Source organism: Rutilus rutilus (assembly GCF_951802725.1).
Source record: "Rutilus rutilus genome assembly, chromosome: 2".
NCBI lineage: Eukaryota > Metazoa > Chordata > Actinopteri > Cypriniformes > Leuciscidae > Rutilus > Rutilus rutilus.
In genome coordinates, this window is record NC_140210.1 from 29528837 (window position 1) to 29554455 (window position 25619).

At 38.7% G+C, this 25619-nt stretch overlaps 1 long non-coding RNA gene across 1 annotated transcript; it reads left to right on the forward strand.

Moving 5' to 3' along the window:
• Positions 1-14971: 14971 nt before the first annotated feature.
• On the forward strand, positions 14972-17785 carry LOC311280829. Its single transcript, XR_014625732.1, has 6 exons — positions 14972-15026; positions 15109-15181; positions 15705-15795; positions 15888-15986; positions 16204-16327; positions 17654-17785. It is a non-coding gene; the product is annotated as an uncharacterized lncRNA (long non-coding RNA).
• Positions 17786-25619: the final 7834 nt, after the last annotated feature.

Here is a 25619-nt window from a genome sequence, read left to right on the forward strand (position 1 = left end):
CGTAGTGTACATTACAGTCTCCAGTCTCACGGCATCCCAGACTTCAACATTTTATGATTCAAAATAGCTGAATAACTAAACCATCTGAGATTTCAGAATAGAGATAAAGGTTAGGATCATAATTTTCAGGAATATTACAGAACAATGAGTGCATATTAGCACTGTTTGTTGTTTGTTTTTGGCATCTGAGAGAGCTTTTGGACTTGGAAACAGTAGCGGCAGACGTAAGCGAACTGAAACACGTTTTAAAATTAAATGAAGAATGACATTTTTAATTAGTCAATTAAAATTTTTTACATTGATTTATTACATGGAACATGTGTTTTCTATGCATTTTGTTGAGATGTCTTTTCTTGTGTAGCCTATTGTATACACATGGTTGATTATTCATGTTACTTATGTATTATACAATTTTTTGTGTGTGTATTCATTGATATTAATCTATTAGCTTTTTCCCCCAAGTGTATTGAAGTGTATGTATTGAAATAGATCTGAAATATGTAATAAACAATTCTTATTTTGTATTTGGTTCAGTTTGTTTATTATAATAGAAGTTTATGGTAACCGTAGTAACAACATGAAATTAATTTAATACAAAAAAAAAAAAAAAAAAGCAATTTGGTTCCTGGAGGCACCCACAGTGGTTCCACACAGTGCTTCATATAAGAGTTCCTCAGGAAACCTGTGTGGTTCCTCAGAGAACCGCCCCTTTTTAAAGGGTGCCTAGAGGATCTACAGACGGTTCCGCCGGTGTGGCAAAGTGAAGAACCCCAAAAGGTTCCTCCAGGCACCTTTAATTTTTACAGTGTGTGCGCTTTACCTGACGTTTCAAGCCTTGTTTATACTTTCGCCTGGCTCCGCAGCGCGAGTCTCCGCAGACTGCACGCGCACCTCCCCAAACGGACGAGGCGTTTATACTCGACGCGCTCGCCGTTGTACTATTCTTTGAAACGATGGTTAGGCCAGGGTTAGGCCCGGCAGGTGTGCACGGACTGGGTTTAGTAATGAAAGGCTTTCAATGACCAAAAAAATTATTCAGACTGACAAAATAATAAAAATGACATTCTTCTTCTTTTAAATAATAATAATAATAATAATACAAATAATAATAATAACGACATTCTTCTTCTAAATAACAATAAGCGTCATTAATAATAAAAATCTAGAAATCAATTTTGTTTCTTTCCACTTCCCTGGTTTCGCTTTCTCTTTCTCAAAGAAGTTTCTCTTCTTTGCCGTCTTCTGTGTGTCCATGGCGTAAAATGAGGGCGTGGTGGGAGCGGAGACTTGAATATATAGGGGCGTGTTATTCTAATTACGCTCGTTTTCAGCCACGGCATTTATCAAGCGCAGGTACTGCGTACACCTGGATTTCAAAGGTACGCACAGCTTCATAAATCAGGCGGTGAGAAGAGTGTAAGCATAATCTTACGCCAACATATACGCCTGTTTCTACGCAAGAATGATAAATGAGGGCCATTGTCTTGTGACAGTGATGGTAAGACAGTAAGACCTGACTTCTTTCATTTGATTGGCCATCACAATCATTTTGACACTGACGAGTGCCGTTAGACCACTGAGGCATAGCAGCCTAAAATTTAATCAGCCTAAATATTGAACTTTTAAAACTTTTTGTCATCCTAATGACACTTGTGTCACTCTCAGGTTGAGGTATCCTGGACCAATGCTGGGTTGAACAAAAGCACGATGAGGCAGAGCCACATGCAGATTAGGTTTATTAACAAAATTATGTAAAACAAACATGGGTAAAGGAAATACAGAGCTGGAGCACACCAGGAAAACAAAAACAAGAGCATCCACAGAGAAACGTTAGTTGTTTCTCAATTCCAAGAACGCAAAGTACGGACTTGCGTTCTCGTAGAGACCGGTCTTGCTAGGCAACCTTGAAAGAACGAACTCGGAAGGATGCGAGGACACAGAACGCATCTTTGTGATAATTGAGATGTGCAGCGATCTTGCTGAAAAGCACAATAAATACAACATAACATCACAAACAAATGCCACAACCTATTAAACTTTTCTTTAATATTATTATTATAGAAATTGTTTTCATGTTTAAATCTTTTATTTTTATTTTACAGTGTGTATTTATGAAAATGAGTAGCCTATGTGTTACCTGTGCTTTGTCAATGTTAAGATACTTTTAATATGCCAATAAAAATGCTGCCGCTTTCTTAAGGTCTTTATCACTTTATTAAAAATTAAGCAAAAGAGACCAACAAATGTTTACTTTCACAAGCTGTCAAGTATTTCGAGCTTGCAGAGGGAATCTCTTAAGTGAGAGTTTAAAGCTTACAGGCTTCCATACGTCGACCACCTGTAGCGTCTTCAGGGATTTTTAACGGTTCGATTTTCTCAAGTCTGCAGATGATGCATCCACGATATCAATAACAATGTCCTCTTTACTTGCATTCTTGAGTATTGGAATTGAACTTCGACGGTTGATGATGAAGTAGTACGAGAAGGGCGCAAAATCGATGAAGAACGCATATTGAGAAACAGCCAGAGACTTACACTGAACAAGGGAAACACAGGGGTATAAATACACAAGATAACAAGGCTAACAAGGAGAGGGTGGAGCTAATGAATCAATATAACAACTAATGAGGGTAACCATGGCAACAAACAGGGTGGTATTATAGGCCACTGAACAAGTAAACAAAACAATGGGGGACAGAACACACTTCAAAACAAGAGTCCATTAACACAAAACCAATACAGGGGAACACAGACCCCTATTATGACAGAAGCATGCGGTTAACATATATATTAAAAATAAAAAAGGGGTGGTGTGGCGCAATGGATAAGACACATGCCTTTGGTGTGAGAGACCCGGGTTCGAATCCACTGTGAGACACCAATGTGTCCCTGAGCAAGACACTTAACCCCTAGTTGCTCCAGAGGCGTGCGACCTCTGACATATATAGCAATTGTAAGTCGCTTTGGATAAAAGCGTCAGCTAAATGAATAAATGTAAATGTAAATGTAAAAAAAATAATCATGAATCTAAATAAAAATGTAATTGTGAATCTAAAATGTCAAATGGTTATGTATGTAACCCTGGTCCACTGAGAAGGTAACAAGACTTCATTCGTTGTTGACACTATGGGTCGCATTCCACAGAACCCGCTGTCTAAAGCCCATGTAAATTCACTGCAATCTTATTGGCCAACGGCAGTCCTGTGATGTCACATGGAATGCCCGAGTGTACAAAAGTTTGCCTGCATTACAGTTCATCAGATTTTAATTGTCTGAAGGAAGATGCACAGGCATACCCGAAGCATGGCAGCGCAATGCAGTGCCTTCCCTTCTCAGGGAACCGGGGTTACATACATAACGTTTTTGTTACTACGGTAACATTCCCTGATGGAGGGAGCGAAACGTTGAGTCGAATGACGAAACTAGGGGTCAAACTTAAGAGCCCCAATGGGAATTGGCCAATGGAATTTGCATCTCCATAACTGAGGCCGATGCGATATGCATCTTGATGCATAGCCAACGATACGCTACATTAAGGATACAAATGAAGCAGCTACTGATGCGATGCGATACAATTCACCCCTATTACGATGCAGTGCGATTCAATGCAATATGATGCATTGGAAAAAAATATGATGCTATGCAATTCAATATGGTACAGATCGCTTTTATTTCTTTGGTTCAGACAGAAAGCAAATCATAAATTAACTTAAGTGCCTTCTGACTTTGTGTGTTTCCAAACATTGGATTTGTACTCATGTTATTATTTTTTAACAAGATAGAATTTCAAGATAGATTTAAACCTTTAGTCTTCTTTTCTACTTTGCAGACATTATTTACAACTTAAAAGTACCTACTAGCTCTGCTCAGTTATACATTAACTTGAATAAGCTCAAATCAACCTGCCATACCAAACAAGACCACAGGGAGATGCCAAAGGAATGCATACTATATACTGATCCATTCTGAATTATTAAACAAATGAAAAATGAAAACATTCTGAATGTGTGTAAACTCAACGATCTGAAGGTGGGTCGATGTTATCAGTGAACAGTTCTTCTGTCAGAACAAGCAATGTGTACACAAACACCACACTGATCCTCACAAACTTCTCTAAAACATGCTTCTTTGGCGAGCATCCATTATAAAACACCCACAGAACATTAATTATGACAACTACATGAATATATTGAACTGTTTTCATGCAGAAATACGATGTTATAGCCCCTTATAACCCCTCAATGATTCCTTCTTTCGACCCTTCCGGAAAGGACCACACAGAGACGTAGGCTGAGCTCACCCATCGCGTGTTTACTGGGAATATGTGAAATGACACCAAACAGACATGAAATACAGCTCATCCGGTCATGTAACTGTTACATGTGAAAGTTACATGTGAAAATAAGCAACGAGAAATACAACCGATACCATATGCTCATAATGTACTCAACAGTGAGTTTGGCATAATTATTTATTGTTTTAAAATAATTATTGACAAACTTTATGTTTGTGTCGTCATTTCCACTTGCAGATTCGTCCAATCGCGTCCCGCTCAAAGCTTAGAACAGCTTTGGATTTGAGCGAGACAGGTATTTTGCCCATAGTGGTTTGAAGTAAAGTGTTTAAATATAGTAGATTAAGTCAAGATTTTCATCAATAACGGTGGATGACTTGTTTTAATCCTGGATTGAGTCACTTAATGTGCTTGAATGTCGTTATTTTTGTGTATATTCTGGGTTTTGTGTTAATGAGCTCTTAATGAGTTGGTTCAAGTTGCCGCCCGGGTTTCTATGGTAATATGGTTCTTAAAGTGAGAATTTATCAGTCCATCCAGGAGCTGCTTCTTTTCCTGATCCTTGCTTTAAAAATACATTCTTAAAAGCAGATAAAGTGGATTACATGAAGTTGCTGCAGAGATGGAGAAACTAATGACATCACATCAACATCAAACTGTCCCTTGATCAGACAGAGTTTACAGAAATGGAGCTTTCTATCTACATACAGTTGAGGTTGGAGACCATTCTAAAAGCATTTATATGACTGTCTGGCCTGTCCAAAAATAAATAAATAAATAAAAATCTGTGCACCCATTTCAGCTAAATGTGCATATAGACACATGTTGCAGTTCAACAAACTTCACCAGCTTCTGTTACTTGCTTTCAATTTGTTGTTGTTTTGAAAGGAAAGTTTTTTTTTTACTTTTTTTTTACATGTATTTTCTTTTGAGAAATATTTATATTTAAACTATGCTTTCATTGAAAATGTGTTAATTTTATGAAGTGAATTTAAATATGATTGTTTCTCCTTCGGATATGCTTACACATTTCTTTATTTCCTTGCATTTTGTCCATCCGGTTCTACCAGAAAGACTCTGGAGATAGAATGATGTAACAAACCATTCATTTATTGACAGCCCAGCAAGCAATTATTTATAAAGTTCTTTGACGTCCGTAGTGCATAATCTTAAAGGCCCGTTCACACCAAGGACGATAACTATAAAGATAACGATAAAGATATAATTCTAAAAATCGTTCTCCATATTAAAGAATAACAGAGTTCACACCACAACTATAACGATAAAGATAATGGAACGATATCATTGGGATCACTTTCAGAACGATTTTTTTCCAGCTGTCAAACGATAAAACACTGACAGTCAATCAGAATCCATTCTAATTTAAAGGTCTCGCGCATTTAAAATGGGGCGGGCGGGCGCGCGCGTGCTTAGAATAAAAAGACCGTTATTGTTCGTTGGTGTGGACGCATATATAGTTATCTTTATCGTTATCTTTATAGTTATCGTGCTTGGTGTGAACGGGCCTTTAAGGGTAGTGGATCTGCATTTCCTGCCTGAAGACAAAGGCAAGGGCTCAGCCAACCCCCTGGAAGGTATGGGCAGGACCATCCTGGTGGTGGTGGGGAGAGTGAAGGTAATCGTTTGCGTCAGCATCTGCGAACTCAAACATGTGTAAGTACCGATATTTATACAGCAAGTATTAGGACATGATTGGATAGATGTGAAGGTAATAAGTGATGTAGTAATCAAGTCAGAATTATGGCAGAACTTATGCAAAAGCTGTCATTTCCAGATGAAAAATAGAAAGAAGAAATCAAATGTTATGAAATATCTTTCATTATTCAAACAGCTTTACCATATGTCTATTTAATTGACAAAACATTTTTTGTGACACATTACACATTTGTGTAATTTACAAACCATTAGTAAAACTGCTGTGAAAAAATCAACTGTGATTAAAACATTTTGCCAACTGCTAACTGGAGCATAAAGGAAATGGAATGGATTGACAAACAAACTGACAATTTTGCTAGAGTTTAAGCCTTGGCTCCAAAATGCACCCACAAATATTTTTCGTTTTATTTTTTTCGATCACACACACACAAACATACACATCTTGCAAAATTACAGGCATACTAAATGAAGTATTACTCGACAGAATCAGAGGTTGATCAGAACATCTTTACTAGGGCTTCACATGTTCAATACAACAATCTCTTCCGGCCCACGCACACCGCGTATTACGTACACACGTATTACGTATTACAACATCCCCCCTGTTTAACATAAGTGTGTAAACACCTCAGATAACCAATACAACAACAAAATTGCTTTTTTTCTTTTTTTCAATGGGTGCACATTATAACTAAAATGAACAATAACAACTTGTTTAATGACTAAGTGTGCAAAATACACATTCAGTCCATATTTGGTATTCTTTTTACTGCTTGACTATAACTTCAGCTTTACACAAAGTCCTTGTATTGGGCTGGCTTGATAATGACCCGTCCAGACCTTGTGCATGTTGGTCTTGTTGTCTCAGTACCTGTATTGTCTGTTTTTGTATCAAGAGGTTGTGTAATTTTGTTCTCATCTGGATTCTTGTGACTTTGTTCAACCACATCTTTTTGGGGTGTTTCAGCGAATTGTACCTTTTTCTGGACTTTCTGTGTTTGTGGAGCATACATTTCACGAAGTTGGCTCCTAGTGCGTCTAACTGTGTTTCCATTTGGTGTTTGGATCAGGTAACTTCTTGGCTCCTTGCATCTTTCCACAACAGTTCCTGGGTGCCATGTTTTCCTCTCCTTGTCCAGCACTCTCACACTCTGTCCACGAAACAATGGTGGTAAGTCTCTACCGCAACATTGGTCATGGTGTGTTTTCATCCTTGTAATCCTTCTTTCCAGGTGCTGTCTGTGTTCCAGTTTACCTGGATCTGCATGGCTTGGTAGGAGTGTGGTGATTGGTCTGCCAAGGAGTAATTCTGCAGGGGATGGTAAATCACTGTCAATGGGTGTCACTCGCACCTGCATTAGAGCCATTTGTACATCTCCTTTGTGTTGTATTGTTTTTTTGATGATGGATTTGATGTGTCGCACATGTCTTTCAATAAATCCATTGCTTTTTGGGTAGTGTGGTGAACTTGTGATGTGTTTTATTCCCCAATCAGTTATGAGTTTCCTGAAAGGTTGTCCTGTGTACTGCGGTCCGTTGTCTGTCATTATTTCATCTGGTCGACCAAATAAAGACATGTAACATTGCATTTTTTGTGCAACTGCATGGCTACTTACTGGTATGGGCATTTCATCAACTAATGGGTACTTGGAATATCTGTCCACGGTAAGTAGGTACTGATGGCCATGGATCTCGAATAGATCCGACGCCAGGTATTGCCATGGCTTTGTGGGTGTTTTGTGTGGAATGAGAGGTTCTTTTGGATGTGAATCTTGGTGTTCTGCACAGGTACTGCAAGATCTGCACATTTTTTCAATGTCTGTGTTTATCTTTGTCCAATATACACTTTCTCTAGCCAACCTGCGTGTCTTTTCGATACCTTGGTGAGCTGCATGGAGTTGAGTCAGAATGTCGCTGGTCATGGATTCTGGAATAAGCACTTGTCTGCCCTTAAATACAACTCCAGCTTCTATGGCGAGTTCATCTCGGAAGGGCCAATAGCTGCGTAGTTCTTTCGGTAAGTCTTGAATTCTGTCTGGCCATCCCTGATGGATGATTTCTTTTAGCACACTGAGCTTGGGGTCTTTTGCAGTCTCAGTTCTGAGAATCTCTTGTTTGTTTGGTGAGAAGTTTATAATTGCAACAGTATGATGCTCAGGGTCTTCAAATTCGGTATCCAGCCCATCAATGCGTTCATCAAGTTCAATGTCTTCATTGTTTTCGGGGTTTGGCAGGCGGCTGAGAGTGTCAGCTAAAATCATTTGGCATCCAGGACGATACACAATGCTGTAGTTGTATCCCTGTGTTTGATCAGCATGCGTTGTAGCCTGGGAGGAGCAGCATGCAGAGGCTTTGTGCATATGGTGACGAGAGGTTTGTGGTCCGTTACTACGACGAATGATTTGCCATACAAGTATGTGTGATATCTCTGCATACCATACACAATAGCAAGCATTTCTCTTTCAATGTTGCTGTATCTTGATTGACATTCAGTTAGTGTCTTCGAACCGAAAGCAATGGGCCTGTTGTCTTGCACCAGTGCTACACCAATGCCTTTCTGTGATGCATCTACCTCCAGTGTTAGGGTGGCTGCTGGATTGTAGTACTTTAAGCAAGCATCAACAGTCACTGTTGTCTTTAGGTCATCAAAGCATTTCTGATAATTAGTGTCCCACACCCATGATGAGTCACTTTTCAGCAATCCTCTCAGATTGTAGGCTTTATCAGCAAACTTTGGTATGTAGGGTGACAGGTAGTTTAGCATGCCCATGAATCGATGAAGATCATCTTTGTTTTGTGGTGTTGGCATTTTTTGTATGTCGTGGATTTTGGCTGGATCTGGTCTGATGCCTTTGTCTGTGTACAGGTTGCCAAAAAAAGATATACTCTGCTGTTTGATGATACACTTGTCACTGTTAAACACCAGACCTGTTTCTACAGCTCTTTCCATCAGGCTTGTCAGATTCCTGTCGTGATCCTCCTCGTCAACTCCACAAACTGCAACATCGTCTGCTATGCTGATTACACCATGAAGACCTTCAAGAATTTGGTCCATTTTGGCTTGGAAAAGGTCTTGGGACACACTGAGACCAAATGGTAAGCGTCTCCAGCAGTATCTGCCAAAAGGAGTGCGGAACGTGGTAAGAATCTGTGACTCCTCTTCAAGATGTATCGACCAGTATCCGGCTTTTGCGTCTAGCTTGCTGAACACTTTTGCATTTGCAAATTTTGGGTTTAGTTCTTCCACAGTTGGAATTTTGTGAGGGCACCTCTTCAGGCTTGCATTTAGTTTCTGAGGATCTAAGCAGATTCGAAGTGATCCGTCTTTTTTAGTGCTGAAGGCAAGACTAGAACACCAATCTGTGTGCTCTTCAACTTTTCGCAGGACTCCTTGATCGACAAGTTTGTTCAATTCATCTTGAAGTTTGTCCTTTATGTGGATACTGCATTTGCGTGGTGGGTCGATGAATGGATTGGCACCTTCCTTCAGGATGAGCTTTGCTGTGCCATTGAAACTGCCAATTTTGTCAAATTGTTCTGGGTATTGCTCTCTTAGTTCTTTGATGCCTTTTATTGGTTGATGGGTACTCACTTTTGTTTGTCGTTCTCCGTGTCCCTTTTTTTCTCTTTCAGTCATCGCATCAACGTTTACCGTTACAAGGCTGAGGAGCTCACTTGTGGGTAATCCAACCACGGCTGGTCCAGGTACATCAACGACATAGAACTTTGCATCTATCCATCTGGACTTTTTATGTTGGCATGGCATGTTGATGGTTCCAAAGCAGGGAATCACATCACCAGTGTATGACGTTAATTTCACATTGGATGCTGATTTTAGATGTTCCATGCTTTGTGGTGATGCACCATACATCTGCTTGAATGTACGCAGTGGAAGCGTGTTTCCAGATGCCCCCGTATCTATTTTCAGGCGAAGCGTGTACCCATGTCCTTGCAAGAGAGGTGGTTTAATATTCAGAGTTGTGTATGCCTCATCTCTGGGTGGTTTTACATGGATGCTATGCATGCACTTAGAACTGATGGTGATGGAGTAAAAGTGTTGTTGGTATGTATACTCATCGTCTTTAGTGCTGTCTACAGTGCTAATGCTGGACTCGTCTTTGCGTTTGTGTTCTTTCCATGGGCGAGCTTGGCTTTGGTATCTGTTGCGCGTTCGTGACTTGCTTCTTCTGCGCTGGCTCGATAGCTCTCTCTGTCTTCTGCTCTTTTTACAGCACTTTGCCCAGTGGCCTCTGTTACCGCACATAGAACATATATCATTATATGCAGGGCACTGCCTTGGCTTGTGGTTTGTGTTGCAGTTTTGACACGTTCGTCCTCTTGTTACAACATGGACATTTTCAGTCTGTGACATACCAAGTTGTTGTATCTGTTCATTACCAGCTGCTAAGGCTTCGTACTTTCGCCCCTCTGCTAGTACTTCGGCAATTGGGTGACCTTTAGGTTTGCTGTATAGGTCGTTTCTTAAAGCATCAAAAGGAGTACTGGCAATGATAAGTTCGACTAAGCGTTCATTGAGCTCATCGTCAGTGAATTGGCATTTCAGTGCTAAAGTTCTGGCTCTAGTCACAAAGTCATCGATGCTCTCATTTGGCTTTTGTCTATATTGCATGAGATGGAGCCTGTGGATTCTGAAGTTCACATTTAGCTTTAGTTGTCCTTCAAAGAAATTCCACAAGGTGTCAGGCTCTCTCTTATTTGCATCACTAAGCCCACTTGCATTTAGTCGTTTTAATCCTTCATCTCCAATTCCTCTACATATTTTTCTAGCTTGCTTTCCTGCATCTGTTATTTCTTCATCTTCCAGGTACAGATTCATTTTTTGTTTAAATAAAGACATTGCTTCACTCAGATCGGGGTCAGACCAGTTCATCATTGGTAGATGTGCTGCCATTTTAGCGCATTTATCTTGTACTCACGTTAAAAGTGGTTGTTCTTTTCCGTGATTTGTTGAATTATCTGGACTGATAAGCAATTATCACGCAGACAATGCTCTTTTACGATCCCACGCGTCGCGTGTACAAGAGATCGCGTCACGGAGTGGTCTCCCGCGGCATTCCACACAGCCATATGTTAAACAGACTGAGCTCGCGGCATAATTTCCTCGCTTCACTGGTCACGAACACTCCCGCGGATGATACTATAGATGTTTTACCGCTGCCACCATGAAGTATTACTCGACAGAATCAGAGGTTGATCAGAACATCTTTAGTAGGGCTTCACATGTTCAATACAACAATCTCTTCCGGCCCACGCACACCGCGTATTACGTACACACGTATTACGTATTACAACACTAAACCCATGACAGAAATAGGAATGGACCGTGTTTGTAAGGCTCTCTTATTTTTTTCCAACAGCGACATGGTGAATTAAAAGAGAAGCTTTTCCACAAAGTTTAATGGATTATTTACTTGCAGAACTTCCACATCCTTATTACGACTCAGCAGGGTTCTCAAGTTTTATCAAAAGCTTGGAGTGAGATCACATGCGGTTAGGGGAGGAGCCCTAATGGAGCCCCGCCCCCCAATTTTACCCATTGTTCATAATTAACCAGCACTGGATTGAAATTATAACAATTGGTAAATCTGATAAATGACAGAGCAATTCATCACATCAAATATACTCTTTAATGTTATATTTCAAAATTACAAATATACAAACATTACAAAAATATAACAAATTGCTCCAAACAGTTTGGAAAAACAAATCTTTTTGCATTTTGAATGTGTCTAGTCGAAATGGTATAATAATTTATAATAAGTTAAATTTAAAATAAAATGAAGAAATACATCTTCATTCCTTCCCATACCCACTAACATTTCAGTTTCAGATAACATAAGCTAGTCAAACTGAGCCAAAGCTTCTGGCCTGGTTGCAAAGTAGTTGTAGAGTTTTTGACTGCATCAATAATAATGTATACGATGGGCTATATATTAAATGTTCTAGCCTAAAAATGTTAGACGAGCTTTCTTCCAACTTACCTTCTCCATCATGACGTGTGTTCGCGCGATGTTGTTGGTTACCTAGTAACGAACGTATGGTGGCCGAGAATGTTCCGTCAACTTCCATGTGTTTGCGCATCTATGTTGCCTAGTAATGAACGCAATCTGACCGAGATACGTGCTGGCGGCAGGAAACTTCACTTTGTGTGCCTGCGCCTCGTATACAACGTTATATAAAGCTTGCAGGACAACTTGGTTGGCATTGCCTTTTCAGCGTGAGAAATACACGGTGTGGCGTGTGAGCGTGTGAACTGGTTGAATTGCGTGTGTCTCACGGCCAATGCGTGAGACTTGAGAACCCTGCAACTCAGGCATTTAACAACATTAAGCACACCTATCTATTCATGTGCAGTCAGATTATTTCTACTTTTTATGGCTGTCAGTTACAGTGTCCCAGTAGTGCACAACACAACGGAAAGAGCAAACATAAGTTTACAACACAATGAAATCAAGCCACAACACAACAAAATCAAGCCACAACATAATGGAAACTAGCCACAACACAAGTAAAATGCTCCTAACCACTAGGGGGCTATCGGAGCACGTTAAAGTTATTTTTCTTTGTTGTCACTGTTTTTCTTCTTCTTGTTAAAGCTACACTGTGTAATTTTTTAAGTTGATTCTTAGCAAAAAACACTTTGTTCTTTCAAAATGATATGTGCTCATTAATGTTTAATTACTTCTACCAACTAATCAAGTATTTTCGTAAGCGTAGAATCTGCCATTTAGAATACATATGAGCGAGTCGCTCGAATGGCGGCAGCCATTGTTGCACCTCCATCTTGAAAATACATTAGCCAAAGAGGGACATACCTGGAAATTCAAGCTTCGCCTTTCGCGTTTTTACACTCAGTGGCACTGTGACGAATGCGATGGGGAGATTACTCGCGACTGCCGGCAGATTTGAAATAATACGGCCACCGTAGGAGTTAAAACGCCCTCGGAATGGGAGGGGCTAGAAAGTAATATTCAGTTGGTAGTCATAAATAATTTCACCACTAGATGGAAGAAAATCCTACACAGTGTAGCTTTAAGGGCTGCTCACTCCTTATTAGTATTACCGCCACCTACTGTATAGCCTACATGAGGGATCTGTCTGTATTGTGTTTTTTATTATTAGCCTATTTGTGTAATGCCTCACCCACCCTCTGCTTCAGCTCCTCCAGCTTCCACCCTGGGCTCCTCAACCTTCAGAATGGGCAGAAGCATCACAATCCCCACATTAAATCCTATGTTCTAGTCCTGTATTCTTTAAAAAGGTTAAAACAGTCCCATATATCTGAGAATCTGTCAAGCCCTTTCCCAAGAGGTCCGTGACATTTACTGGTCTATCCTTTATATTATTACATACTACGTTGATCATTATTTTTATTTCATAAAAAAAAAACCATCACATTCACCACACAAACCCTTTTCATGCTTCCCCATTATTGCAAGTGTTGAATTTAATCATGTGTGTCCCAATCTTAATCTAGAGATCATTACCTCTTCCTCTCTGTACCTTACATAACATTGTTCTTTTCCTACTAATTTTGCAATATTATAATACCATCTCCCTGTGCTGCTATTTCCACACCTTTGTTGCCACTTATTTACTAGTTTCTTTTTTATCACTGATTTAACATCTCTTCTCCCCAGGGGTACTTTTATATCCACTAAGTTTTTCTTAAATGCTTTTTTTGCCTACTTGTCAGCGATTTTATTCCCTGCTATCCCAATGTATGCCGGTATCCAACAAAAGTACAATGTTATACCCTCTGCTTTCTGCAGTCTGTACAATAATGTATATATTTCCATCATTAAATCTTCTCTATCGGTAGACATTATAAGAGCTGTCGATGAATCTGAACAAATCACAGTCCTAATTGGCTTAGTTCACATATGGGGCTGTTCACATACCGCGTCTAAAAACGCGTGGAAACTGTAGCCGCGCTGCTTTCTCCTTTTCACAAGGTGCAGCGAGATTAAAAAAAAAATCTAAACTTTTCAGAATGCCGCAAGCGCACCGCAGGTCATGTGACAAGAACCAACCAATCAGATTCACCCTTTCCGTAACAACATTGAAAGCTCAGTCAACATGATGTGGAATGCGCAGTTCATGGTTGCATAGCAACGACAGACGCCACAGGAGCGTAATCGCTTTGGAAAGAAGGAGACAGCGGCAAAGCCACACCTTCCATGCATCTTTAGACGAGATTTATGAACGACCCCTTCGTCTGTTCAATCCATTGTAGCCCTACTATTATAACAATTAACTCTGTGGAATATACAAACAATTTATCAGTTATTCTTAGACCTATTTTTGTTTTAAATCTCAGAATGTATACTCCTATACCAACTTTTTGATTAATTGGATCTTTAGATCTACACAGTAACGGATTTCTGTAATTTGAACAGTATTTTACTGTAATATGTACAGTAAGATACTGTAAAATATGTATACAGTATGTTACTGTAAACAGCAAAGGATTATGGGAAAATATAGGGTCACTACTGTAATTCTTCACTACTGTAAATCAATTTACAGTAGTGAACTTGCCCGCGAAAAACTGACCAATGGCAAGAGGGATTTCTTTTCAAGTGTTTTTTTTGAGGGGTGAAGTGGCAGTTAATGCACGGACAAAAGATCATGTAACTCACCAAAAAGGTTAGTATATAATTTCTATTTTATGTAAAACAAACATTTTCAAATGTTTTTACTTATGTTAACAGCAAACTAACATGATGTATCGTTTTGTTTTCGTCTGAATGGTTTTAGTGCCTTTTTTTCCTGACTGTCGTCAGAATGGTTTTTTGGTGCCTTTATTACTGTCTTTTTTCCTTACTGTCGGCCGGGTCGCTGTCACGGTGATAATATTAACTGGTGAGTAAGTTAAGTTCACCTATATTAGCCGAAATATTCTTTAGTTAAAACTATAAAAAATAATGGTTGTGTGTTCCTCTGCCTCTTTAACGCAAGTTAGCTCATCAGGCGGGTGGAGTCGTCGGTAACGTTAACCGAGCAAACAGCGAACTCAACGTGAAATACTGAGGTAAAGTGAGATAGACGAAACCCTTGTTAAAGTGCGGGTTTTAAACAATATTTTCACGTAGGCCTATATGATTTATTTTCAGGTTTGTGATCTGGATAATGCCATCTGCAACGATGTAGTGTGTTGGAGCCTTTTCATTGTGATAACATCAACTGGTATGTAGCGTTATGGTCAACTTCACCTAAATTAGCCGAAGTAAACTTATTAAACAGAGAAGCATAATAACTTTGGTATGTTCTGTCTCCTCTTTCACAACTTTTTGGCAGATGTACAACGTAAATACTGAGTAAAACTAAGTTAAAGGGATAACGTAGTACACCTTAAACAGAAAATTATGTATGTCATCATTTACTCGCCCACAACGTGTTCTAAACCTGCATGAAGTTCTTTCGTCTGAACATAAAATAAGATATTTTGAATAATGTTGGTAAATATAGTGGCTGGTCCGCATGGACTTCTATAATATAAAAAAATACTTTGGATGTCAATGGGGACCAGTAACTGTTTGGTTGCTCATGTTCTTTAAAATATCTTCTTTTGTATACAGCACATTAAATAATTTAATGGAAGTTATGAACAAGTTGAGGGTGAGTAAATGGTGACAGAATTTACAATTTTGAGTAAACTAACCCTTTATCCAACACCATTGTTAATTTCATCTTTTGTTTTATTTTCAAGTTTGTGGTCTGAATTATGTCGTCTGAAATGTCGGAGGTGTATTTTGGAGTCTTTTTTGTGATTGCCTTCGTAATGGTGATAACATCTACAGGTGAGTAAGATGACATCAACTAAATTAGCTGAAGTATGCATTAGTTAAGCAGGCAAACATGTTCTTTTCTGTTCTTTATTTTGAATTTGCAGCGGCCATTCCCTCCGGACTGTACATCACTGCTGACGCTCTCCACTAATACACAGAACGGGTTGACGTTGGAGGAGGAAGAGGAGAAGGAGGAGGAAAGGGTTAGCAATATACCATTATCAATATAGCAAAGTTTTGCTAACTAATATTTTTAATGTTGTTTAATTGATTAAAAACTATAAACACCATACAACATTATATCTTACCTCATCTTCACCCCACATGTTATTGTTGTTAGTAATAAGTTCTGTTATGGTATTTTAGTTTTTTTCTGTAAACTATAACACTAAAAGGCTGCTGTGACTTTGTCTGTTTCAGGAGAGTCTGTTCTCAAAGCAAAAACATGGATGCTGACAATGAAGGGCAGAATCATCATCCAGTTACAACTGCTAACAGATGACTCTTCAGTATTAGCTGTCTATTTTGTCGAATGCAGAATCAGGTAAACCAATATATATATATATATATATATATTTTTTTTTTTTTTTTTTACATTACATTTACATGCATGCATTTGGAAGTCACTTTTATCCAAAGCAACTTACATTGTATTAAGTTTAATTTAAATTATCCATTCCCTGGAAATCTAAGCTACAGGAATGTATTGAAAAAGAATGAAGCTTTAATGATTTTAATGTAATGGATTATGAGGTAATACCATCCCTGTAGGTTAGGGGTGGAAATTGGCAAAAATTTGATGATTCGATAGTATTGCGATATTTGGGCCACAATTCAATATTATTGCGCTTCCTAACATTGCGATACAGCAAGTATTGCGATTCGATTCTGCGATATATTGCGATTCATGTCCCCCATATTATTCAAAGACATTACAAAAAATAAGACTGCTCAACTCACTTCAAATGTCACATTAAATCTGTGAACATTATTCAGCCTATTACATTCTCATTCTTTACTGTGGTAAAGTAGAAAAACGTTGTAGGACAGATAGCCTACATTTTTTCTTGCACGTCAGATTCATTTCAACACAGTTTTTGCTTGTTATTAGACATGTACGGCGCGTCAAGTTTATTTGATTTTTAGTTTCGCTCTCTTTGGCAGCGCAATTTCAAACATAGCTTAAATGTCTTGCCCTTGTGGAAGATTAAATTCACTTTTCATACCTTTTACAACAAGTAGAAAACATGAAGATATCAGAAAATAGATCGATGGTCTCTTTCCTCCTCGTGTCATCCCTCTCAAAGCACAGAGCGGTATGGCTTCATGTGGAATCACGTGTCTTTGTGTGGAAGTATTAAACGAAAGGTTTTTTTTTTTTATAGATTTAACTTTTCTATTATGTAAGTTTCTAATATTTACTGATATGTATTTGAATGCTTTACAGGCTTTGTGTTGCTTCTTTGACGGAATTGCTCAAATAAAGACTTTTTTGCTCGAATAAACTACATTTTTTTATTTCAATTTTCATAATAACCCCCCAACCACTGCAGGTAGTTGGTCCATTACCACCGCAGTGGTAAAAAAAACTGCCACCGTCACAGCCTTAACCTTTATTGGAATACTTTGCGCTACTGTATCAATATAATTGCGTGCGCAAAATATCGCGACACTGAACAGAATCGATTTTTCCCCCACCACTACTGTAGGTGGATTCAGAATCAGATGTAGTGCTTTTATTAACGCCAAAGTACATGCAGCATCAAGTTTGAGGGTTAGGGAAAATTCTGCCAACTGAAAATTTGAAAAAAAAAATTCAACTGCCAACTGTCTGAAAAAATTATATATTTTTCCCTGCTTGTGTTTGCAGGTTCATTCTGAGAGTCAACCCTGATGGCACCAAACACCAAAGGCACAGATCAGATGGAAATCTGGAAAGGTCCAAAGAAAAGCATCAGCCTGAAACCCTCAGTGTTTCTCATCAGAGAGCTTGTCAACTTTGGCAAAATTACTGAAATGTAACAACACAACACTGACTTTGACTGTAATTTATTGTTTTAAGGCCTGTTTTGCTTTTCATTGTGTGTACGTTTTTGCCATGCTACAGATACAAATGGTCACCAGGAGATTAATTCTATGGACTTTGGAGATGTTGCCTTTTTTTTTTTCTTCAGCTAGTGGCTCCTAAAGGTCAAGATTTGTAATTTGTACTTCTAAAACAAAATGTTCAACGATTAAAAAGAACATTATAAGGACAAATGTTTGTGAGTTATTGTGATTTTTTGGGGGGTGGGGTAAACATAAAAAAAAAACCCCAAAAAAACTCAATGCTAATACTGTAAATGAAAATACAGTAATAATACTGTAAATGCAAGTACAGTAAATGATACAGTATACTGTAAAGTGAAAATACAGTAATAATACTGTAAATCCAATTACAGTAAATGGTACAGTATACTGTAAGTGAAAATACAGTAATAATACTGTAAAACATTTTACAGTAACTTACTGGCATCCAGCTGCCAGTAAGTTACTGTAAAATTTACAGCAACCTCTTTACAGTGTATCTGTAAACATCTGCATAAAAGAGTAAAAATGTTCCTCTCATAAAAACATTGATTTCACTACTGCTACTATACCCTTCTTATGCTTTTTCCCAGGCCTCTAATAAATTTCATTTCAACAATAGGTTCAGGAAAGTTCCATCAGAGGTGGTCTTATATTATGGAGATGAGAGGGTCTGTATCTCTTACCATTGGATAAAGCATAACGGCTAATTTGGATCACATGAGGCACCTCAGCCTATCGTGTAAGGGCAGTGACGTCAGAGCACGAAGTTAAACATTTTATGACAGTCAGTTACAGCTTACGTTAATCAGTTTCATGTGGATTATTAGCATGTTTGTCTTGTGAATAACTGTTCTATATTTGGTGTTATATTGCTAGTAAAGGGACAGTAAGAATGCATTGTTTGTGGAATGTGCTTTACTGCAGAAAAAAGCGTGAATATGTCTATTAAAGTTCTTTTAAAGATGTCTATCAATGTAAACAAATATCATTTGGGAACTGCCCGTCTTTTAAATATCTGGGTATTGTGTTAAAAGGTACTCCACGCATTTTACTTATCATTTACAGGCCTCCAAAATACTCTCCAGCCTTTGCTGTGGACTTTACAGAACTGTTATCAACAATTACCTCAGAGTTTGACTGTTTTGCCATTGCTGCAGATTCTAACATTTACATAGATAATGCAGAAACCAATATGGCAAAAGAAATCAAAACGGTTTTAAAAACTTTTGATCTGACTCAGCATGTGCATGGACCCACACACAATCGTGGAAACACTCTAGATTTACTTATCAGTAAGGGTCTAAACATTTCATCGATTGTTATTAAGAATGTAGCACTGTCTGATCATTTCTGTATTTTCTTTGATATATTGATCTCTCCTGCCACTGAAGCGAGATCTGTGTCTGTCAAGGAGATGCTTAAATGAACACTAGTGTGCTATTTATGAAGGCTATATCTTTAACACCAAGCATATCTGATGACTCTGTTGATTTTCTCCTTGATTCTTTTAACTCAAAAGTTGAAATTGAAATTTATGATATTGCTCCTGTGAAAGTCAGGAAGAAGAGTGGCAGGCAAAAAGTACCATGGAGAAACTCAACAGCAGTGCAAAATATGAAAAGACAATGCAGGAAAGCAGAGTGCATGTGGCGGAAGACTAAACTTGTAGTCCATTATAACATCTACAATTTAGACAGCCTTCATGCTTTCAATATGGAACTGGGCAAAGCTAGACAGACTTTCTTCTCGAATATTATAAACAGCCACTAAAACAACACACGGACTCTTTTTGCTACTGTAGAGAGACTGACAAACCCCCCAAGCCAGATCCCCAATGAATTGCTCTCAGACAGCAAATGCAGTGAGTTTGCTTCTTTCTTCTCTGAGAAAATCAATCATATCAGAAAGGTGATCAGCACATACTTGAGTTGCGCTGGGGTCAGACAGATCAGACCACCTGAGAAAGTAGTCACTATGTCTGATTTCGAAGAAATTTATGGCAAAATTTTGAAAGAAACCGTATAGCACCTTAAAACATCAACTTGTGCCCAACCTAATGCATCTTTTTTTCAAAAGTGTGTTAAACTGTTTAGAAGCAGATCTCCTAGAAGTGGTGAACTCCTCACTTCTCTCTGGGAGTTTTCCAATCTCCCTGAAAACTGCAGTTGTCAAGCCCCTCCTGAAATAGAGCAATCTGTATAAGACCATATTAAGCAACTATAGACCAATCTCAAATCTTCCTTTTATAGGCAAGATCATTGACAAAGTTGTCTTCAATCAGCTGAACAAATTCTCAAGCTCGAATGGATGCTTTGACAATTTTCAATCTGGTTTCCGACCGCATCACAGCACAGAGACAGTGCTCATAAAGATAATAAGCATACTATCATCTGAAAAATATTGCAAGAATTAGATGCTTTGTTTCCAGTAAAGACTTGTGCATGCTTTCATCACCAGCAAGGTGATTATTTGAATGGACTCCTCACTGGCCTTCCCTTAATTTTATTTTTATTCTAAACTGTTTTAATTATTCTTATTTCTTTTGATTATTCTAATTTCTTCTCTGTAAATCACTTTGAATTACCATTGTGTATGAAATGTGCTATATAAATAAACTTGCCTTGCTTTGCCTATTAGCTGCAAATTACTAGTCACTGCAGGGCAAAAAAAAAAAAAAAAAAAAAAAACCCTTAAGATTACGAAGACCTTAACTGTAATTGAATACATATTTAATTCATTAAAATTATATGTATTTTTTTTTACCATCATTCATTAAAGGAGAACTCTGCAACTCTAGCGAACTCTAGTCACTTCTTCGCTGATTTTCCCTTTTGTTGTCGCATGTTTTCCCCACGAGCTCCCCCTACAGCTGTGGTGGGCGTATATTTCACAACACGGTCGTAATAAAACTCACTTGCGGCGGCCTCCTCCCCCTCACTAGCGCTGCTCATGTGCGTTTGTTTTGATCGGAGCAAGCCAACTGTATCATGTGGAGCTATGTCTACCGAGGTGGGTAATCTGGTAATACATCATACATGCGTGGGTGTTTATGTCGAATTGCCGTAAAGCAATTTGTGTTTCGCGCTCGTTCTCGTTCTAGTTCTCGCTTCTCACGAGACTTCCAATTTCTATCTTGCCGGGACGGTAGTCCCCAAGTTGCAAGGTTGGTTTTCCGCCTGGGAACGCTGGGGGGAGCGGGGAAAGTCACCAATATCACCAGAACAGGTTGTTTAACCATCCAAATGATTTCTAGACATTTTTATTAAGTTAAAAAAGTTACCAAGTTCTCCTTTAAAAAGCATATATCATTGTCACGATTTGGTTATTTTTCATGTTCCTGTTTCATGTCTGTCATGTGATCCCCTATTCAAGTCATGTGATCCTGCCATGTGTTCTCCTCTTCCTCTTCTTCCTCTTCCTCTTCCTCTTCCTCTTCCTCTTCCTCTTCTTCTTCTTCTTCTTCTTCTTCTTCTTCTTCTTCTTCTTCTTCTTCTTCTTCTTCTTACTGGCCACTCACTCCTTAAGAGTATTACCACCACCTACTGTACATCTTACATGGGTGATGCATCTGTATATTCCTTTTATTTTATATACATTCCTTCTCTCTTCTCTCATTTAATTTGTGGATGTAATGCCTCACCCACCTTCTGTTGGCACTGCGTGTTCAGCTCCTCAACCGTCAAGGTGGGCAGAGGCATCACAATCCCCATACACTATATCCCAGGGGTGCCCAATCCTGCTCCTGCCGATCGACTGTCCTGCACAGTTCATCTCCAGCCCTAATCAAACACACCTGAAGCCACCAATTAAGGTCTTCAGGATCACTTGAAAATGAAAAGCAGGTGTGTTTGATTAGGGTTGGAGATGAACTGTGCAGGACAGTCGATCGGCAGGAGCAGGATTGGGCACCCCTGCTATATCCCATACTCTAATCATGTACTCTTTAAAAAGGTTAATATAGCCCCATATATCTGAAAATCTCTCAATCCCTTTCCCAAGAAGTCTGTGATATTTACTGATCAATCCTTTATATTATTGAATAAACTATTTCGTTGATCGTCATATTTATTACATTTAAAAAAGACATGCTCTACTGTTTCTAAAACATCACATTCACCACACATACCATTTTCATGCTTCCCCATTATTGCAAGTGTTGAATTTAATCCTGTGTCCTAATCTTAATCTAGAGATTATTACTTCTTCCTGTCTGTACCATCCATAACACTTTTATTTTCCTACAAATCTTTCCATGTGTTCCCTTGTCTGATGTGTCATGTTGTCATTGGTTTATTGTGTCATTGTTCACTGGTGTCTTGTGTGTATTTAAGCCCTCATGTTTGCCATGTGTCTTGGTCAAGTTATATATATATGTGTGTGTATATGTATGTTAGTAAAAACTTCCAAAAACCTGTAGAGTAGTGGTCTGGGTTCAAACATTCTGACACACAAAGTGAAGCATTGGCGTGACTGGAAAGAAAGTGAGGCTCTGTTTTTCGTTGATCATGTGTTTCTCTGAAAACAATACGCGCTCCGGCATGGAGCTTCATGAGAAATTGCGCTGCATACTCAATACGTGCTTTGAAGCTTCAGTGTCAAATGTAACATCACTAGTCTGTGTCTGTGTCCCCATGCTTTTGTTTTATGTTTGATCTTGTTATGTTTGTAAAAAAACTGCACTTGGGTTCTCTCTACAACTTGCCTTCAGTGAAATACTTTACAATCATCATCATTAGGCACACAGTAGTTAACAAAACACTTCATGCAAACTGCAAACTATCTTTACTGCGGTTGTTGACGTGTGATTTTGACACTAACAACATGGCCGCCTTGCAGAAGAACTTCAGACTGTTCTGACCTAGTGTGCTATATCTTTTCTAACTGATCTGACTTTGTATAAATTATGCAACCAAATACAGAAGCGTGCTGCAAATACAATGCAACTACATACAGAAATGTGCTGCAAATACTCACAACGCAGATGCAATCAGGATGTTAAAATAAACTTTTAAAATAATCGACAACACTGCTGACGAGTAGACATTGAACAATAAGCATGTCCCAGCCACAGGTTCGCCACTTGTTGGGGTCCCCTTGAAACATTTCTGTTGTGGTCTGTGCTTTTTGCAGTGCATTTCTGTATTTGGTTCCATTGGGAGTATTTGCAGGACATGTGTTGTCAAACTGATGAAGATGTTTTCTTAATTTGCTGGTGTTTTTTTTTGTTTTTTTTTGCCTGTGTTTCAGCACATTAAGCTCAGTGCTCCCAAAGCTGTGCACAAGGCGACCCGAGTTTGAGTCTTGGCTCGAGGTTCAGGCTTCTCAAGCCAACATCAAAGGCTGCGTTTACACTTGGCATTGACATGCAACCTGTATCCGGATGTTGTCCACATACACATTGAAAAGACAAGTGTAAACGCGCTTCTGATCGGAATGTTATCCGATCAGCGTGTCCAGGTTCGGAGGTAGCCGAGGACGCATTGTGATCGGATCTCAGTGTAATGTAAACACAATCCAGCCATCGTGTCTGCATTCACAGGTGGACGTCACACAAAACCCCGCCCACTGTTATTAATATATGAGCGGGGCACAACCTAACGCTTTTTGACTTTCTCCGTTTCTGTAAACCTGCTCAAAGTATTTAGTTTTTCCCACATTAATTTCCCACATGTCTAGTACATTTTTGTGGCTTTGTTTTATTAATACAGTGTATACTTTTTTTTCTTGATATACCCCGAAAGAATGGAAGTGAAATGTGACAACATGCCCCATAGGTGGGGTACATTGTCACATGACCATATGATAGCTTAAAATGCTATCTGATCTAATCAAACAAATATACAAGACAAACTAAAATATGTTCTCAATAAAATACAATTATTAACTTTTTCATATAAAATAATGGCAATTTTTAATAATTCAAAATAAAATAATTTGAGTTTGACAACAAACACACCGGAAAACACAGCTATACAACATAGTTCAAAACATAATAATAATTAATAATTTCTGAACATTGACTCTCAGTCTTTATTCACCTTTTTCTAATGTTTTCTCAATAGAATTAATAAAAGTATAGAATAGAATATAGTTCTAATAGGGGCTCATTGTAACGCAGTGTTATAACGTACCCCACGAGCACAACTGGGATTTAAACCCTGCTAGTGTCTTCTGCTAGTTAACGAAGCATTAAAGAACCATATCAACTGTTAAATGACATATCGGAGATTAAAATAATATCAGATTTGTCTAATTTAAAATAAACACCAAAAATAGAGATTATTTAAAAAATTAAAATAAGAAATTTACTTTTGCTATGGTTAAAGAAATGGTCAGTGATATCTTCCAAAGATTTCTGAATTTTGGCACATTTATTTTCTCTATATAGTGTTGATATGGCAACTAGAAAATACACTAAGTTTCGTCATCTAGCATGTGTGGAAGTATTTAAAACAAGGGTGTTACAACTAGCCCTGCGTTAGGTTGTGTCCCGCTCTCCCCTATATCGCAAATATACTGAAATGTTTGCCTTCGCACCCAAAAGTTGCAGAACCATTCATTTTCTGTAAAGAACGCGCATTTTTCCCACTACGGCTAGCAACGTTCTCGGACCCATACGTTTCTCTGTACCGTTTCCATTACGCCATCTATCCACATTATTAGCACTTGCAACCTCTTCATCCTCCTCATTTTGCGAGATTTGTAAAATGTACCCCGACTGAAAACTGTTTTTAAAAGAAAACTCACCACTTCAGGTCGACTTTGCACTGGAGCCATCCTTTTTTTTTTTTTTTTTTTTTTTGGGAATGCGAGATCCGATATGTTATCCAGATACAGAAGCCACTTGATGTGGACAGATGTAAACGCACCATGTCCTGATTGGCTTATGATCCAATCTGCTTGATCGGATCACGGTGATTGCATGGTAATGCCAAGTGTAAACGCAGCCAAAGTTTGTTCCTCTGGTTGCAAATTGTGGCATGTTGCAAAGCATTCCCATCTCTTGTGTTCTTATTAATGACATAATCACCAATTAGTCAGCGTCAACTTGACTTTAATTACATATCTATCAAAAATATGAGGTTGTTCAACACCTAATGCCTCACAGCTGTACACTTTTTTAAGTCATTCTGCTGAGGTCGATGTGTAGGCTAAGTAAACCTGTGCAGTGACCTGTGTAGCAGTCTCTGTGATTCCTTGTCCTCTGAAAACAGGGACATTTTACTCCTCAATACACTTGAAGTCAAGTCTTAAATGGCCAAGGCCAGTTGCCCTCCTAAAGCTATTAACCTATTTGAAGTTGGTCTTGTCCAAGCCAGGCTGCCAAAATAGCATATCACTCTCTCATTCTCTCACCCTCCTTCTCCATGTAGGCTGTTCAGTTTGCTGTCAGTTAAGAGCTTAACTCCAATTGACCAGTAAACATTCAACTCTGTCCTGTAAGGAAAGGCTGGATTCCCCAGTGTAGAACATTAGCATGGCGTGCAATTCCTAAAGACGAGACAATGCTATAGGTAGATCTTCTCAGATACCACAAGAAAATAAGAAAGTTAATTTTCCACTTTCAAAGTCAGAACAGGACAGTTTTACAGCCTTAAAGAGAGCCAGGCCAGACTTAAACAGCTATTGGAAAAAGTCCAATGCTGTTAAGAGGACGTGAGGCTCAGACTGACGGAGGGATTAGTGGGGGAAAAAAGTGCAAAAGAAAGTGGATAAGAAAAGATGAATTCATACTGTCAAATGCCAGCGCAGCAAGTTATTGGTTA